Source organism: Eumetopias jubatus, unplaced genomic scaffold (assembly GCF_037043125.1).
Source record: "Eumetopias jubatus isolate StellerSeaLion01/CBP00866 unplaced genomic scaffold, mEumJub1_p1.0 scaffold_9, whole genome shotgun sequence".
Lineage (NCBI taxonomy): Eukaryota > Metazoa > Chordata > Mammalia > Carnivora > Otariidae > Eumetopias > Eumetopias jubatus.
The window spans coordinates 26,831,160-26,845,878 of record NW_028274815.1 but is presented as its reverse complement, the minus strand read 5'-3'; the positions used below and the strand labels follow the sequence as shown (position 1 = coordinate 26,845,878).

At 36.3% G+C, this 14,719-nt stretch overlaps 1 protein-coding gene and 1 pseudogene across 8 annotated transcripts in view; both read right to left on the bottom strand.

The window, feature by feature from the left end:
• The window catches only part of BIRC6 (baculoviral IAP repeat containing 6), a 231,373-nt gene that overhangs the window by 49,886 nt on the left and 166,768 nt on the right, over window positions 1–14,719 (bottom strand). The window lies entirely within an intron of this gene.
• Window positions 10,282–11,527, bottom strand: LOC114219709 (putative acidic leucine-rich nuclear phosphoprotein 32 family member C; annotated as a pseudogene).

Genomic DNA, 14,719 nt, shown 5'->3' with positions numbered 1-14,719 from the left:
TATTAGATCACTGTTAATTTTCTATATTCTGATTACTGTAATGTGGTTATGTAGTAAATTGCCTTTGTCTTTTAGGAAATAAATTCTAAAACTCTTAGGGGTAATAAAGCTATAATGTCTGCAACATATCTCACAATTGGTACAGAAATGTGCATATATGTGTAAAATTTATGTATGTCTGTATGCATGTATAGATAGATAAAAGGAAGGAAGGAAATTGGTATCAAACTTTTATGAAGGTATCAAACATTACTGATTAACATCTATAGAGGACAAGTTACAATCTGGCAAAATAACAAACTGACACACAATTTCAATCACCAGTTCTAGTAACTCTAAAAATTAATCCTAAAGATAAAATTATCAAGGTCACCAAAATTAGTCACCACAGCATTCTTTAGAACATCAAAGGAAATCAATTTGTGCTTATCAGTATGGCGATGACTTAATTACTAAATATCAGTTGTGTGCTCCTAAAAATGAAGATGAGCTTTATGATGCACTGGAGCAAATTCCAGAGCATGTAAGGCAGGGGGAGGGCGGGAGCAAGAAGGAAGGAATAGAAATGTACTTGTATGGTATACGGCCATTTGGGTAAAATATAACACAAAACAACAACAAAAAAGATAAGGAGATGTATTCATATTTACCTGTTACATATATTATGTAAATACACACAGGACATCTATAAACATGTAAGAAATCAGTAATAATGATTTTATCTAGGGAGTTCAACTGGCTGGCTATAGCACAGGGGAAGGAAGACAACTTATACAGCCTCTTTCAACTTGGGATCAGCAAAAGAATGAAGCTTCAGAAAAACCCTCCCTCTTCCATTAAAATTATAAATAGCTTCCATTTCTACATTTAAATATCTGAAACATTAGAATTTATATTGATATACATGCAGCCAGTTATCCCAAAATTTCCATTTGTACTATTTTATAAACTCATTTAATAAAGTACTGCACAATGTTTTATTTTTCCCAACCTGCTTCCTGTAACATACAAAGAGAAACAGAACAAAGCACAAATCATCCCAATAAAAACCCCAGTAAGTTATTTTGTGGATATCAACCGATTCTAAAATTTACACAGAAAGGCAAAATACTCAGAATAGCCAAGACAATAAAAAGTCAAAGGACTGCTACAACCAGAATTTAAGACTTACTATAAAGTTACAATATCAAGATAATGTAGTATTGGCAAAAGAATAGACAAATAGATCAATGGAAAAAAAATTGTAACAAAAATCCATGCATGAAGGTTTACAGCAGTTTTATTCATAACTGCCAAAACCCAGAAACAACCAAGATGCCCTTCAAAAGGTGAATGTGTAAGTAAACTATTGAATATCCAAGCTATCAAGCCACAAAATGACATGGAGGAACCTCAAATACATACTGCTTAGTGAAAAAACTACTTAGTGAAAGAAGCCAATTTGAAAAGGTTATATACTGTATGATTCCAACTATATGACATCCTGGAAAAGGAAAAACTGGAGCCTGTAAGAAGATCAGTGGTTACTAGAGGTTTCAGGAGGGTGAGAGGGAGGTTGGGATGAATAGGCAGAGCACAGGGAGTTTCTTAGGGCAGTGAATCTATTTTGTGTGATACTATAATGGTGGAATGCATGACACTATGCATTTGTCAAAACCCACAGAACTGTACAAAACAGAGTGAAATTATATGTAAACTACTGTCTTTAGTTAAAAATAATATATCACTATTATTTCATCAATTGTAACACTAATTAAAGATGTAAGTAACGGGATACTAGGAGTAGAAGAGAGAGGGAGTATGTGGGAACTCTGTAAACCTACAACTGCTTTAAAAAAATAAAGTATATTAAATAACTAAACTACATAAAATTATAGTATTTTAGATAACATTATACAAGAATATAACTAATCTAAGACACACTGATTTTCAAAAAGTAAATGGTTATAGGTTATCAAGAAAAACAGGAAAAAGCACAAAATGAGAAGTATCTGTCCATTATAAAAATAATGCTGAGGACAGCCTGGCAAGCTAAAACTTAATAAAGAGGAGTTGGGGGAAAAGATATGACAAGTTTGCAAGCACTGTATGATTGACAGCTGAATTTTTTTAATATAAAAATAAATGGGCATAGAGAAAATAAAACAATTCTTTTAAGTAAAAGAAACATGGTATTTCCTTTTATTCAAACGGCATTTATTTCATTCAATTAAGTTAGCAGTAGGAAGGGCCAACTGGGAATCTTAAATTATGAAACTAAAATATATTCTCTTCATAAAAGGAATGGAAGCAAAAGCTACGGAGACAGGGCAATAAACAATGGACAATGAGACTAAGAATAGCCCGAACAGTGTGAGCCATAAAACTCTGGGTCTGATTTATAAAGAACTTTTATTTTTTTTTAGATTTATTTCTTTGACAGAGAGAGAGGGAGAGAGAGTACAAGCGGGGGGGGCATGGCAGGCAGAGGCAGAGGGAGAGGGAGAAGCAGGCTCCTCGCTCAGCAGGGAGCCCGATGTGGGGCTCAATTCCAGGACCCCTAGGATCATGACCTGAGCCGAAGGCAGATGCTTAACCATCTGAGCCACCCAGGCGCCCCTATAAAGAACTTTAAATAAATTTCATTACTGTATCATTTCTTATGCATTTTGCACTTAAAATGTCAAGGTTTTGTCATGTATGCATTTTTCCTAACAACTAGTTACATAAACAAGTGCGTTCATTTTAAGGGTGCCTGGGTGGCTCAGTTGGTTAAGCAACTGCCTTCGGCTCAGGTCATGATCCTGGAGTCCCGGGATCGAGTCCCGCATCGGGCTCCCTGCTCAGCAGGGAGTCTGCTTCTCCCTCTGACCCTCTTCCCTCTCGTGCTCTCTCTCTATCTCATTCTCTCTCTCAAATAAATAAATAAAATCTTTAAAAAAAAAAATAAGGTCAAATTCTAAGAGATATTAACGCGTCTGTGAAGCAACACTTGTCTGGAACCTGCAACATGGTTACCAATCTAATTTTGCATTATTTGTGTTTTTTTAAAAGATTTTTATTTATTTATTTGTCAGAGAGAGAGAGAGCACAAGCAGGGGGAGTGGCAGGCAGAGGGAGAAGCAGGTTCCCCACGGAGCAAGGAGCCTGATGTGGGGCTCGATCCCAGGACCCTGGGATCATGACCTGAGCCGACGGCAGGTGCTTAACCGACTGAGCCACCCAGGCATCCCTGTTGTTTTATTTTTTTAAGAAGATTTATTTCTGAATACAGCCAGAGAGAATTTGGAAAACTAAGGAGAAGCTAATTTATGTTCTCTTTTTTAGTTATGTACTTTTAAACTAACATGGCTGGGTGTTCAGTGAACAAAAGGAGTCAATAAATGTAACAAACGAAGAAAACCTGCCTGTTAGAATACAAAACAGAGCAACTGTTTCAATCTTGAATTTTTTAATCCTCTTTTTGCCCTGAAGAGCTGCATCAGAAAACCCTTAGGTGTCTTTATACTTTGCTTCTTTCTACATGCACACTTCACTGTTATTACAGGATTAAATGTGACCAGCTGACAAAGAAAGAGCAGGGGGCACAACACTGTTATGCAATGCTATATCTGCAAGGGTAGCTTACAGCTCCTTCTTTATTCAGGAAGTACCAAGTGCATGTTCAGTGTTACTGCTTCCTACTATGCAAGCAAAGTCACTACCATCCTGATACTCTGGTATTCCCTGGTTGCTGAATTATGCAATACCTGAAAAATACCTTGGAATTTTCAACAACTAAGGATACAGACGTGTGATAATACTATAATTATTCCCAGAAGATAATTTACTAATTTAAAAGTAGCAACTAGCGGCGCCTGGGTGGTTCAGTCAGTTAAGTGTCTGCCTTCAGCTCAGGTCGTGATCCTGGGGTCCTGGGATCGGGCCCTGCATGGGGCTCCCTGCTCAGTGGAAGTCTGCTTCTCGCTCTCCCTCTGCCCCTCATGCTGGCACGCTCTCTCTCCCTCAAATAAATAAAATCTTAAAAAGAAAAAAGTAGTACTAGATACAAGAATAAAATTCTCACTTTCTGTATTTGAAATTATTTCAACAGAGAGAAGGATATTCAAATAAAAGAAACAGAAGAGTTTTAAGATTCATCAGACAGAAAATTCATAAGAAATAATCATAAACGTTAGCATTTTTTCCATGAAGCACCATTCAGCATGTATAAAAATAATTCTAAGACAAAAATGGAACACATTTACCATTTGGCTTATTACTGGCAGAAGCTATCAATTTATATGGAATAGTTACAGTGAAATATACCATGGATTACTAATGGAGAAAACCCATCCCTCTGGATGAATTGAAAACATTTGCCATCTTCAATATGAAGCCTGTCCAAGTTTTCTTCACTTCTTTTTCTCTGAGTACAAACAGAAGCTCTCCACAAAAAGATCCATTCATCACTATTATAGACTAAGCAGGATATCTGATAACACTTTATTCCTGATGCAATGTAGGGTAAGGAACACATCTCTTAATTATTTTAAAACCCTGACATTTAGTAACTTCATTATTTAGTCTAAAATGTGATGATTATACATTCATATCAGACAAAGTGACAGCAATTCACATTAAATATGTCAGTTTATATATACATAAAAAACTTGAAAATAAATTTATAGCTACTAAATATAGAATAATATATAAATGGGGTGCCTGGGTGGCTCAGATGGTTAAGCATCTGCCTTCGGCTCAGGTGAGGCTCCCTGCTCCACAGGAAGCCTGCTTCTCCCTCTCCCACTCCCCCTGCTTGTGTTCCTTCTCTCGTCTGTCAGATAAATAAATAAATCTTTAAAAAAAAAAAAGAATATATAAATGGTAGAAGCTAATGTTTGCCTTTTCATTAATTTCCTATTATTCTGTTGAACTGCTGGAATGATAAAAGATTTGGAGTTCTACTAAAATAACTCATTTTCTATCATTTTCCATCATGTTAAACTAAAATAGAAATGCATACCGAAACAAATATAATTTATTTACTATTTCTCTACATGTTCAAAGGTACCTTTCCTAGAGATTTGTTTCACAATTTTCTTTTTTTTCTAGACCAAGAAAATGGGTACTTCTGTCATTACTATAGCAGAAGATGTTAAGCAGCAAGAAAAGAAGAAAAAGAAGAGTCTATCTTGGCCATATTGGGCATTACTGGGACAGCACTTCATCTCTTGCTAATTGTTTTTATGTCTATACCACACTCTGATGGTCTTTTCCATGGAGCTGCATTCAGGACAAAATTCAGCTCTCACGAGAATGATTTCTAAGCACATCCTTTAAAAAGTACATTTCCTGAAGATTATGACACACATTCCAGGGTAAATGCCTTGTTCTAAGTGCAGCATTAAAGATGGATAACAAAGATTTACTGCCAGAAAACATACAAGATTTGGTAATATAAACAAGACACAAGGGATGCCTGGCTGGCTCAGTTGGTGGAGCATGCGACTCTTGATGAGTTCAAGCCCCAAACTGGGTGTAGAGACTAAAAATAAAATCTTTAAAAAAACAAACAAGACACAAAAGCCAAAATGCCACAGACATTATTCTAAATGTACATATTGAATATGTATTATTTACAATTAAATTACATTTAAATATATGTTTCCTTTAAGCCAACTAACAATCTACCTAATACAGGCTATGGAAATTTAGTTAGTATGAGAAATAAGATTACCAAAATATACAGGAAAATATTTAGTCAGCATTAATAAATACTGAATATTTTCAAAATGACATCTTCTTCTGGATTTATATTTAATATCCCAAGAGAAATGCCTGCTTTATAATAATTTTTTGGTATGCAACTGTAACTGTAAGATTACACAGAATATAAACACTATGTGAAAAAAGCATCCTATTTTTTTCCTGATGAGTCATCTTCATGTGTTGACTTTCTCTACTGAATTTCAGTAATAAAAAACAAAAACAAAACAGAAGCTCATATGAAGTGTAAAAACCTCAACTCAATCTAATAAAATATTTTGTTTACAGAATTTAAGTGAACTCAAAACTGATGTGAAAACTAAATAAATTCATTATTCAAATATTTACTTTTCAATTAAGGAATTTATCCACTTACTCTGCCTAACTTGAAACATAAAATCATTCTGTATTTCATAGAAATATCATATGGAAATAAAGCAATCAGAGATCCTCAAATTATTTCTCTGTAAATTATAAATCCTTTCAAGTATTTGAATACTAAAGCTTAATCCCTAATTATTTACCATTAATAAACCTACAAAGTAATGTGGTTAATGTGCATATCTTAAAAGATAATCATATAACAAATATATGACTGGTAAACTAATTTATTTAAAAGACAGTTCAATTTTTTAGTACTGAGCTGATAATTTGACTCTTACAAAATCCTTCCTAACTAAACTGTATTTCCTTCTCTACGTGATCAAGTTGTAGAAATTATACTTGAACAAAATACAGTTTTAAAAAAAGGCTGAAATAAACATTGGGTAAAGTAAGAGAGAAAGATTTTTTTTTTTACCCAAAATATTCTTAAATCCTACAACATAACTGAAGAAATAAACCAAAAACTATTCTTTATTACATATTTAAAAACAAGGGGCACCTGGGTGGCTCACCTGCCTTTGGCTTGGGTCATAATCCCAGGGTCCTGGGATGGAGCCCCACGTGGGGCTCCCTGTTCAGCAGGGGAGTCTGCTTCTCCCTCTGCCTCTCCCTCTGCCCCTGCCCCTCTCTCGAATAAATAAGTAAAATCTTAAAAATAAATAAATAAAAATAAAACATGGCTCTGCAATTAAGATACTTGCGAATGAAATTACTGAAAGAACATCTTTTTTTTTTTTTTTTTTTTTAAGGTTTTACTTATTTGGCAGAGAGAGAGCGCGCACAAGTGCACGCGCACACAAGCAGGGAGGGAGAGGGAGAAGCAGGCTTCCTGCTGAGCTAGGAGCCCAATGCGGAGCCAGGACCCTGGAATCATGGCCTAAGCTGAAGGCAAGCACTTAACCAACTGAGCCACCCAGGAGCCCCACTGAAAAGACATCTTAAGTGAGCACATATCATGAAGAATGATTTGTCCATTAATAAACAGAAGGTATTTTACTGCTACGCTACCGAGTTTCATATATAATTAGCACAAACTCTATCATATGTAAGTGCTTATAATGGAAACATGAGTTTCATATAAATACAATGATAAAAATAACTTCTGCACCTAACAATTCATACACAATATTTCATCTCCCTTGCAATTTTCCAATTATTTAATTTATTGAATTTATACTCCTCAACCAAGCCTTAGCCAACAAATTATTTTGGGGATTCATGTCAACCCTAGATATGCTGAACTATGACTGAAGTTGGCAGTTAAGGCAGCAACTAGACAAGAAGAATGAAAGAAAAATCCACATCAAAGTATCAAAGATTTCCAGCAGAGGATTAAGGTATGTATGTTTTTTACACAAGTCAGGGTCAACTTGCTCTACCCAGCTGGAAGGACATTCTACTGGGGATCTCTCTCTCTCTGAAATATTTTATAGTTTCTCAATGTAAACCTAATTAACTGTTTTAGCCAATTCCTTTATTATGGGGTCTTTTTAAAAAAGTATTCCTCTGTTTATCATATAAACATCTAGTTTGTGTAATATTTAATCATATAATGGTAATACAAGCAGCGTAAATTTGGAAACAAAACTAACTTTTAATATGTTTTCAATTTAATTACTGAGCAAAGAAATATACATATAGTCAAGGTGTTTATAGAAGAATTGAAGAATTATGTTTAATTTGGCAAGTTGGTTAGGTGGAATTTCATTAAGAAAGTTTATACCATAACTGGACTACACTGTGAGAAGTGAAAATATAAGCATTAGGTACACTGGCAACTAATAGGAAGGGAAGGATCACTTTACTTTGATTAATCAAGGAAGGTATCTCTGACGTGTTGCAGATATTTTATCCTTCACAAACTTGTACAAATAAATTCAATTGGAAACCCATTTAAATTTTAATTAAAGCAACCTCTTCCCCCCCTTTAAAATTTATCAGAATAATTACTTAACAGATAGAGTGATGTATTATATACCAAAGATATTTATTCCCACATAGGATGCCTTTGACAAATATGAGAATTTCAGACACTCTAAGGGGATACTAGCATGATCAAAATTTTGGCATCCCGTACTCTTTTACCAAAAATGAAATAAATGGTAGATACGTCCTAATAGTATCTTGTTTTTAAATCGCATAAAGAAATAAATACACTAAATACAGGCAAGCAGTCCAAATTTTTTTGTACTTAGCTAATTTTCAAGAAAATCTGGGCCATATTATAACACAGCTTGGGATTAAAAACCAAATGACATGCAACTCTACTTAGCAGAGGAATCTTTTAAAATTTTAACCCATTTCTTATAGAGTATTAAAACAGTGCAAAGAAACATACATAATAAAACTCAAAAGTTTAAAATAAACCATTACCAAGAAAACTGTCAAGATACAAAGTTAAGTACTGTATGTCATAATGGCTCAATAATTTCTATTTCTTTGTTCCCAGGCAATGTATATCAATAAAATAGGCAAAAATAAGTTTTCATAAATGATGAAATTATGTATTTTCTACTGATAAACCACTAGCTTTTCATGGCACAACACTAATATAATATCCAAGCTCTCAAAGAACACTAGACCCTCCTGAATTTGCTGCCCTTAAGGCCAGAAAATGGGTACAGGGGTAGGTGTGTGGTTGGGGAGAGAAGATGGGTATGCTTCCAATTGTACACTTACTGTGAATTAACTTTTTAGTAGTAACTTCAGGTTTTAAAGAATGTGGTCAGGTTTAAATTAAGACATTTGCCATAACAACAAAATTAACTTTATTCTCAAATAGTATACTCATGAAATTAAACTTAAGTCCTGACTTTTTGAAAAGTATAACCAAAGACAAGATACAGTAAGAACTCTAAACACATAAAATAAAACGTGAGGGAAATCAGATGGTGTAATACAGCTTGCAATAATGGGTTCTGTCCCACTCTAGCTAGCTATGGAACTACCAAACCAATACTGTGAAAATGAGAAAACTTTAACACTAATACACATCATTTAGCTAAGGCAACTAGACAAGTTGGCAGATAATCTCTAATGCTCCCAACAAAAAAGTCCTGTGCTTCTCTCATTTCTACCTTCTGCTAACATATCATGTTTATTCATTTCTCTTTTCCATACTGAAAAAAGCCATTTTCTATCTTGCTCTAAAATTTGAAAATTTGGGGGCGCCTGAGTGGCTCAGTTGTTAAGCGTCTGCCTTCGGCTCAGGTCATGGTCCCAGGGTCCTGGGACAGAGCCCCGCATCACGCTCCTGGGTCAGCGGGGAGCCTGCTTCTCCCTCTGCCTCTCCGTCTGCCTCTCCCCCTCCTCCTGCTCTCTCTATCTCTGTGTCTCAAATGAATAAAAGGAATTTTTTAAAAAAATTTATTTTTGAAAATTTGTGGGGTGCCAGGGTGGCCCTTGGTTTCGGCTCAGGTTATGATCTCAGGGTCTTGAGAGGGAGCCATGCATCAGCTCCACTGCTTGGAATTCTCCGTCTCTGCCCCTTCCCCCCAATTCCCACCTGCTTTCTCTCTCTCAAAAAAATAAAATTAAAAATAAAATTAAAAAAAATTTTTTTTAATTTGTGAGTTTAATAATGGTCATATTACTGCTAAACAGTTAAACCTGGGCAAATGAATAAATTTCTCTGAATTTCAGTTTTCTCATTTATTCCTTCCTCATCTATAAATTGGCAGGGACTTAACAGGAAAACTCAAATTTCCCTTTCTGAAATTATATTTACCTCCATGCTATAAAACCATCCCTAAAATGGTAGAGATTTTATAACACTATGATAATTAATGGCAAGTAATTTAATGTGCTCAGTGATGTTGCTTTGTGAAAATACAGTATGTCATTTTCCAAAATGGTACAGAGACAAGGTGAGGGTGAGGAACCCTAAAGTAACATTCTACATTCATACTTTTTTTTTTTAACCAAGTATTGCTAGCAATGAAACAGGATCCCCATCTAGTGGACAGCAGGGTAACAGCACGCTTACTGAATAGCATAAATGTTAATAACCATGGATTGAATAAAAAATGATCCTTGTTTACAAGGCAGCTTTCAAAATAACATGGCTATGAGAAGTCAGAATGTTGAGAGACAGAAGTTAAAATGAACATATTCTTTCTACAAGCATTTTCCTATCTACCTAACTACTTTCTCTCTTTAAGGGTTTTTTTTTTTTTTTTAAATGTTAAGATTTTATTTACAAAGCTTCTTTGTTGTACAGAAAGTAAAAATGCTGTTACAGTCTCGGTGTAACTGGTAGCCACAGACGGCCGGCTCCCCAATCACAGCTCTCCACGCTACAGCAAGTCTGACATGAAAACCTAACAATGCTTACAATTTTGTTGGGGTGAAGTCCCCAAGCTTGGTGGTGAATTTCCAAGAGGGGCTAAACGGAGGAAGGTGGAATGTCACAGGAACTATTCTTTGGCTCTTTGGGTGGGTGGGTGTCCTGGGGTTTGTATCACAGCTACCTTTTTTTTTTTTTTTTCCAACAGCTACCAAATCCATATGAGCAGTCCAACCAATACTGAACAGTTCTTTCTTTCCAAGTTATTTGGGGTCTTAATCATCTTCTCCTTCATCGTCTGTTTCTCTCTTCCTCTTTTCACCTTTCCCACTTTCTTCCTCTTCTTCTTCATCTTCATCCTCATCGTCTTCATCTTCATCAACTTCTCCATCATGTCCAAATTCTTCTTCCTCCCCACTGACGTCGTCTTCAACCTCTTCCCCTTCCACATCTTCATCGTCAAACTCTTCCTCCTCACCATCCTCATCCTCCTCGTCCTCCTCATCTTCTTCATCCACACCATCCACCTCAGCATCTGAGTCAGAGGCTTCCCGATCCTCCCGACCGTAGCCATCCAGGTAGGTCAGCTGGGGCAGGAGCTTGAAGACACTCTCTCCGTAGTCATTCAGGTTAGTAACCTCACAGTTAAACAGATCCAGGCTTTTCAGATATTCCAACTTTTTCAAAGGTTCCAAGGTGCTGATATCTTTCAGTTTATTTCCACTTAAGTTTAGATGTGTAAGATTTGGAAGTTTTTCTGCTAACATGTCCAGACCTCCAAAGATTCTATTGTCACTGAGCTCAAGCTTTTTCAATTTAGGTAGTTTGGGGAGATTTGAAACTGAAATCAAGCCTACATTTATTAAACTGAGGTACTCTAAGTTCACAAATTCGGCTGTTAAGCCCTCAATTTTCCCATCATTTGATTTGCAATTATCCAGGACAAGTTCTCAAACAGCTGCCGGGGTCCGGTTCCTCAGCTCCAGGTGGATCCTCCTCTTCATGTCCATGTTTCCCTCTTCCCCCCTCTTCAAACTTAACTTTCTGCGGCAGGGGCGGAGGGGGGAGAGGCGTCCCGGCCTGCGCAGCGAGGGCCGTCGGAAGGGGTCTGCTGGCGGTAGCGGCCGGCGGCGCGGTCCCAGGCGGCTGGCGGCGTGCGGGCTGGCGAGCGGGCTGGCGAGCGGAGCCCCCCGGAGCCAAGTTACTCACGGGAGTGGAGAGAAACCATGGAGGGAAAAGGGGGCTGGAGCGCAGCGCTGGTCTCACTACCGCCGCCCCCGGCCGCGGCCCCGCACTGCGCTTAAACCGGCGACGCGGCGCGGGCGGCTGCTCGGCTCGACTCGGCCCCGCGCTCTCTTTAAGGATTTTTATCATTCCTTTGAAAATTGATATTGGAGATAAAATATTTAATTCACTTATTTGTTGGAATTACCCACCTTGAAGCTCTGGCTTCAATTTACTGTTTTATAATTTTTCTAACAACTCTCTTATAAATTAGCTTACTGAATTAAGTTCTTTGAAGAAAAATTTAAAAATACATACATAATACTGTTTGATACATATAGTTCGCCAACACCGAGTTATGTTACTGATTTCATGTTGATCTAATGTACAAAACCAAATAAGAACACTAACAGATGTCTTTATTTTAGTTAGCATAAAAAGAACTATTTAAAACAAGCTTCAAACGTACTCATCTATTTTAAGTAACTGGAAACATGCTGTAACATTTGACAAATCTGAAGACTAAATATGAAGACTTATACTGCCCCTGTGATGCCGCCAAAGCAAACACTCCATCTCCATTCTTTCACTCATGACAAACTTTTACATTTTCTTCTCTACCCATTTTCGGGCCAACAGAGAGAGGCCAATATATGAAAAGGTAGGAAAGGTAGGAAAACTACTATCAGGTTATTAAAAATTCCTCCTGAAAAAAAATGAAACAAGAAGAAACCAGAGAGGGAGACAAACCGTAAGAGACAATCTCAGGAAACAAACTGAAGGTTGCTGGGAGGGGTTGGGGAGTGGGAGGGATGGGGTGGCTGGGTGATGGACACTGGGGAGGTCTGTATATGTTGTGGTGAGTGCTGTGTATTGTGTAAGATGATGAATCACAGACCTGTACTTCTGAAACAAATCATACATTATATGTTAATAATAATAAAAAATTCCTCTTGAAACAATTAATTTACAAAAAAAGAAATATTAGGATTTTCTCCTAACAATCCTAAGTCTGTATAAAGCTCCAGATATATACACATTCGTAAGAGCATCAAGTAATTTTTAAGTTTTACAAATTTACCTAAAACTAACATACTGGATAAATAATGCAAAGATATTATCATGCTACAAGTAAAAATGTTGAGAATTACTTATTGACTGAATTTAACAAATTTAATTGGGTTCCCTGCTCAGTAGGGAGCCTGTTTCTCCCTCTCCCACTCCCCCTACTTGTCTTCCCTCTCTCGCTGTCTCTCCCTGTCAAATAAATAAAATCTTAAAAAAAAAAATAAAAACAATAAATTTAACAAATTTAATGATAAATATAACCAATACCTCTCTCTGAAGAACAGGATCAGTATCTCAGTTACAGACCGTTAGGTCAATAATGGAAAAAAGGTTGTCCTTTCCCCTAAGAAATTAATTAGTATGCACTCTTTATGTCGGTAATAATTTTGCAACTGACAGTATTCATTTTTTTACCTCCGATGCAAAGATGTTCACAGCTAAAAGTGAAGATCAATTACTATGTGGAATTACTGCTTATCAGTATGGTCAGCATATTGTTAATCACTTAAAATTTTTGGCCAATTTTTAAACTTCCACCAAAATAAAACAGACTTATTGCTAACCTGCTTGTTACAATGCAAGCCTTCCAATATGAGAACCTGAGGCTTTATTGAAAGAAACAAGGAGTAGAATCTGGTATTCATATCAATTTTTAACAGTAATTGAAAAAAGTATTTTCAAGTACCTAACTTGTACATTAGGAGCCGGAAAAGAAAAAGGACAAAAAGGAGGTGGGAAGGGAGTAAGAAACCATATTCAATAGTTAATGGCGGATCAATGAAAAGTGAAGCATAAACTACTGTATGTTTCTGTATTTTCTTGTCTTGATCGCCTATCATTTAAAAACATATAACAGAAAGGAAATGTGCACTATTGACTATAGCTCTTAAAAGAGCTTATTGCATTATGCCTGTATTTCTATATATTATCTGCTAGTGATGTAAGCAAACCATTTCTTGAATATAATGTCACAAGTGAAATTATTAGCACTGCTCTCACACTTAAATACCAACTTGCCAGAGAGTTGATGAAATAAATGGTGTACTCTGTAAAAATGTCAATATTATGAAAGACAAAGAAAAGCTGGGAAATGTTTCGGATTAAAGGAGAAGAGATAATGGCAACTAAATAAAGTAGAAGATTCTAGAACTGGATACTTTACCCTATCCCACCACCCCAAATTGCCAAAAATAATAAGCTATAGGCAAATGATAAAAGTGGAAAATGGATATAGACTAATTTTCTAAAATCGGAATTTTTAAAAAAGATTTTATTTGTTTGAGAGAGTGAGAGAGAGAGAAAGAGCATACGAGAGCACAAGTGGTGGAGAGGGAGAAGCAGGCTGCCCATCAAGGAGAGAGCCCGATGTGGGGCTCAATCCCAGCATCCTGGGCTCATAACCTGAGTCAAAGGCAGCTCCTTAACCGACTGAGCCACCCAGGTGCCCCTTAAAATTGGAATTTACTAAGTTCCAAGAGAAATGACTAGATAATTTGTTCAGATTTTAAAATGCTACTTAAAAAACTAACATTTTAACCAAAATTGATTATATAAGTAACACAATACTAATGTGACATGAAGCTATACTTTCCTGAAAAACAATTCATATTTAGAATATTCTAAATGAGCACACTTTTCTCACCAACAAATGATCAGAATACATCCCAAACTCAAGAAATATTTTCTCTGATCACTGAAAACATCATTTAAGAGGTGTGCTACCAAATTATCTGACCTACTCATCTTAACTAAGTCACTTTATATTAATTTATCTTAAAATATTATTTCAAGGGCGCCTGGGTGGCTCAGTTGGTTAAGCGACTGCCTTCGGCTCAGGTCATGATCCTGGAGTCCCAGGATCGAGTCCCACATCGGGCTCCCTGCTCGGCAGGGAGTCTGCTTCTCCCTCTGACCCTCTTCCCTCTCATGCTTTCTCTCTCTCATTCTCTCTCTGAAATAAATAAATAAAATCTTTAAAAAATAAAATATTATTTCAAAATAATTTGTTACCACTTTCAAATATGAATGTAT